Consider the following 5112-nt stretch of genomic DNA (forward strand, 5'->3'; position numbering starts at 1 on the left):
TAGAATACAGAATAGATGACGGTCTCTAAATTTTAAGCTTCTGTTATATAAACAAAGACAACACACAAATACATTGCTTGGGTTAAGAAATTTCGCGTCTCTCTAGCTTCCTGATTACTTTCAGCACTGTTTTACCAATTTCATTGCTCTCATTTCTTCGCTTTCATTCTGTTGAAATATAATGCTGTTAACATCTATTTAAAGCAATCTCCCTTCCCTGGTGATTGATGGTAGATACAATTATGATGCCAATGCTGGGGATAATTCTTTACAGATGTTGTGAAATTATAGGTTAAACAGAAAAGAGTTTCTTTCTTCCGGCCACCCACTCTTCATACCCTTGAAAGAGGTGCGTGATGCTGTGTCCTGTGCTGTAGCTATGCCAGTTCCTCAGCCCGTCGCTCATCTCAGTTAAATGACTTCCACTTGCTGTTTGAAAGAATGACAGAATGTTATGTTCTTAGTTCCAGGTACCAAAACGCAGTAATTCAGCTCTGGATTTTAACTGGCCATGGGAAGCCTATCGGGTCTGGAGCACTCATGCTGACTTTTCTCTTGCTATCAATAACGAGTACCATTGTTAATTAAAAAGTGAAATAATATGATGACTGTGATTTACCCTAAAATAGTATGGGAGAATAAGAAAGACCTTGATTTTATAATTGTTAAAGCTAGGCGACAGACATATCTACTCTTGTGTCTGTATAGCATTTCATTAGAAAGCACTAAAAGTAAGAACTTAGGTTATATTATTTTAACCCTTTCTTAACCTATATGTTTTCATGAGGAGGACATGTGGAAATTCCACAGGTAATTCCTCGTTTGGTTGTTTAAAATAACGAAGTCATATTTTCTTCGTCATTCAGTTTGGACCGATGGATTATGGTACAGCATTCTTTTAGCTTTGGATTTATTTTTATAAGTGAGTTCAGTGCAATTCTCAGCAGGGAAAGGGGAAAGGTTTGGAATGAAGGACAGAAAAAAGAAAAGGAAAGCAGCACTGCCAAGTAAACAGAAAGGTTAGAGAGAAGAATGCTTAGAGATTTAGGTTTTAGCCTTACCCAAAAGCAGGCATACTGAAAGCCGAGAAACCGTGGTCTATGATTCAGCTGAGACTCTTCCACCTGGGTAAACTGGGGAACTGAGCTATTCCCACGGAGAAGGCAGGAAGCTCTACAGATGAATATAGATCCATGATGTAAAAATGAAGGCGCTCCCTGTCTCTCATTGAAGCAACAAGTGAGAAGTATTTTTTTGTGCCATGAAATAATTTATTTTTTTCAAAGCAAAAATTTTGAAAGTGAGAAATTTTCTTTCCTTTTCTGCACTATGCAGGTCATCAAACGTTCATCTGATGTAAACCAATATATCTTTTTTTGTATTTATCTATTATTTATTATTTTAGTTTTTACTTAAAAATAAAAACAAAGCAACAACAATGTACACAAAAAACAAACAATACAAAAACAACAAAAATGATACATGACCTCAAAACAAAATGATAGGAATTAACAATGGTTGTTATACTATATACTGTTATCTTCAACAAAGTTGCTCATCCCACCAGATGTAAGAATGCAAGACTGATCAAACAATCAAAGACAGTAACAAGTAACAAAAAAAGTACATTGGAAATGATACAGAGCTTCACCTTATAAAGCTGTCAGAGTTCAATAATAGTTCTTATACTGCATATTGTTGTCTTCAAGTCAGTCCTTCTGAAAGGATTTTCTTGACCAATTTTATATATATTTTAAAACTAACTTTCAATTATTATCACAAACAACAAATTAAATTACCCACCAATATATGTTGGCAAAATTTCTGTAAGGACATTTGACCAATAAAGAGGTCTAGTGTTTTTCCAATTTTCTTAAATCTCTAGAAAGAGAAATGCCTTCCTTTTTAAAATATTTATTTATTTATTTACTGTTAGAAAATATCCAACAGCGTGCCACTCTTATTTTTATGCTTTCTTTGAAATCACTTCTTCCTATCTCAAACTCTTAACACCAAGATGTATTCCCAACTGTCTAATTTAAATCTTTCTCACTGAAATTTAATATCACTAACCTTGAAATATCAAGGTATTTCTATCAATCTCATTCCATCATTTTTATTCTTTGTTTAAACACTTTGATATTATTTTATTTGTAATAACATGAATGAGTTCCAATGCAAGGCATTCTAAGAAAGATGCAGAAAAGGAAAGACAGATAAAAACCTGGAAAACCCTAAGAATGGAGAACCCAGGAACATAGTCGTTTGACTATTCTCTAATGAAGTACAAACAAGCCAGACTTGACTGCCAGAAAAATAAAACTGTAAGTTCGGTCAACATGTATATTTAAAGCAATACAATTTTAAGGTGAGGTATGGTAACTCAGGTGGCCCAGAAGTTGTCAAACTGAGTAATGATTTTGCCCAATTTTGGATTAGTGACGAGGCCCACAGAAAAACAATCTGTTGAACGTGATTAGGGGGTTAAGAAGAGCAAAATAAAATTACAGTTATCAATTGCAAGGAAACCCCTATTTCTTCACCTAGTCTTATATCTGTATCTTCTTAAAATATAACATTATAGCTTTTCTCACTGAATACATTCAGTCTGTTGTTCCCACTCTGCAATCTGGGTTGGCTTGTGACTTGCTTTGTCTAATTTGCCTCAGTATACAACTTCTGTGCTCTCTTTGTGACTTCTACAATGTAATGAGAGTAAATCAAGGCTGATCTATTAAAGGACCAATCAGGAAAGCCAATCAACAACCCCAGAAACAGTGTCACTGGCCAAACACAACAGCAGGAGCCAGCCGAGAATAGAACGACTGAGAAGTTCAGCTCAGCCTAAACTAGAGATCCATGGAATCATTTCTGAGGAGGCATTGTTTGAAGTCACTAAATTTTGTAATCTTTTGAAACAAGGCAATGGATACCAACTGTAAGGATGCTAAACTCATTGATACAAATACTTATTTCCAGGTGCAGGTACTTTTCCAGCTTGGATCCTATGGTGTAAATCAGGATGCAGACATAGTCACAGTCACAGAAATTGGAACACTAGAAATAAGGTAGAATGGATGGAATTCCATCACTGTTTATGAGTTAGGTTTGATCTTGGATTTGAACTTGTTAGCCACCCTGTTTAATGAGAGTGTATCACTGACAAATAGCAAATTTTCTTCCATTGTTTCTCAAAGTGACAAGTGGTGCTATTTCCTGTACTCGCCAATTTTTTGTTAATGGAACTGAACATTTGGATGTTTGGTGTCTCGATATAAGTATTAGCCAATAATATTTCATAGCAATATGAGAATCAAGGTAATTCCCAAGTGTCTGCAAAGTTGTTTAAGATAATCCAATACCCCAATGAAGAAAATAAATGTTAATGCATTATTCTTGACAAAAAAAATTTATCCTTGTTTATCTATTATGTCTTTGAAAGATGGTTATTATTCTGATAATGGATATGATGCATTCAAACGCAGGGATTCTGTGTTATGTTGTTTGCTCTGAACACTCAAAACCTATTAGAGTTTCTAGCTCAGAGCAGGTGCTGTAATCTCTCCCAAAGGCTCATGTCTTAAAGGTTGATCCTTAAGGCAGGAATGTTCAGAGGGAGAAGCTTAGAGAGTTCATTGGATCATGAAGACACTAACCTTGTCAGTGGATTAATCCACTGAGGTGTTCACAGTTGAGTGGGTTCTGATGTGATGGTACTGATTTGGGGGAAATGTATCACTCAGGATGTGCCTCTGAAGGCTGTATCTTGTCCCTGGCTCCTTTTCCTTCACTTTGTCTCTGCTTCTAGCCACCATAAGATGAAAAATTGAGCTCCACCATACCCTTTCTCCCATCTTGGACCATCTCATCTCAGTCCTAGAAACAACTCAATCTTACCATGGACTAAAACCTCTGAATCCATGAGCCTCTTATAAGTGTTCTCTCCTTTAAATTGTTTTCTTCTGGTATTTTGCCACATTGACAGAAATATGATGAACACAGTAGGTGTTGAACAAATATTTTAAATTGGCTGGCTGATTGAATCAATGAGTAATGGAAAAATGGATTTAACAACTCATATACTACTGTGTTTATCAAAATATATTTCAAGGACATTTTTTCAGAGTTTACCCAGACATAAAGGGTCATGCGGGCAACCAGTGAATTTATTTAAAGAAAATATATTTTTCCTTCGAACAATGATGTTGGAGATTGATCACTTACTATGGGTTCTAGACTCTGTCTATGTATTTATTATCTTATTTGATCCTTTCAATATACAATGGTATAGCATATTTATTTCCATTATATGAAAACAAAAATGTAAGAGTAAGGTGAAATCATTTTGGAAATTTTATATTAAATAAAGCTAATCAATACAGTTATTTCATTTTTATCTTTTGTGAATTTAGCTGAAACTTTGCCCATTATCCCTATGTCAGATTTTTACCACTAATAAAGAAAAAAAATTAAGAATGGGTGATTTATTTATTTATTTATTATATTTTTAAATTTTTCCGCAGTAATGTGCATTGCACCTAGGGCTTTTTGAATAAGATATATGGTCAGTTCTTTTCTCAGTCTTAATTTGAGACAAGGTGTACATTGCTATGTTGCACAAGTGGGGCTTCCACTTGCAATCTTTATGCCTCAGCCTCCCAGAGTACTAGGATTATAGCTGCATGCCAACATGTCCAGCTAAAAATGGGTCTTTTAGAAAGTCATCATTCAAAGAAAAGCATAAAGTTCTGCTTTAAGATAGTTTATATGCTGGTGGTAGGTTTAGATTATATGTAATTTTTTATTAAAAAAAGTAAATAACACAAATTCGGATCTGAAATGTGGTTGCAACATAGATTTGTACATGACAGATTTGGGAGTCCTTTTAGGCAGGATTTTAGGAAAGGCAACTCTAAATTTGACATTCATTATGATTTTATTACCATGTCCAATATATTCATCACCTGCACTCAATAAGAACAGTTAATATACTTTCAAACATATATTATTTTATCACACATCTATAAAGATATCACTTTATAATTAATTAAATATGACTAAGCAGACTTTATCTTTCATTGGGAATTTATCATGGAAAAAAATGTATTCAGG

This window comes from Chinchilla lanigera, unplaced genomic scaffold, assembly GCF_000276665.1.
Source record: "Chinchilla lanigera isolate Chin_1 unplaced genomic scaffold, ChiLan1.0 scaffold00039, whole genome shotgun sequence".
Classification (NCBI taxonomy): Eukaryota; Metazoa; Chordata; class Mammalia; order Rodentia; family Chinchillidae; genus Chinchilla; species Chinchilla lanigera.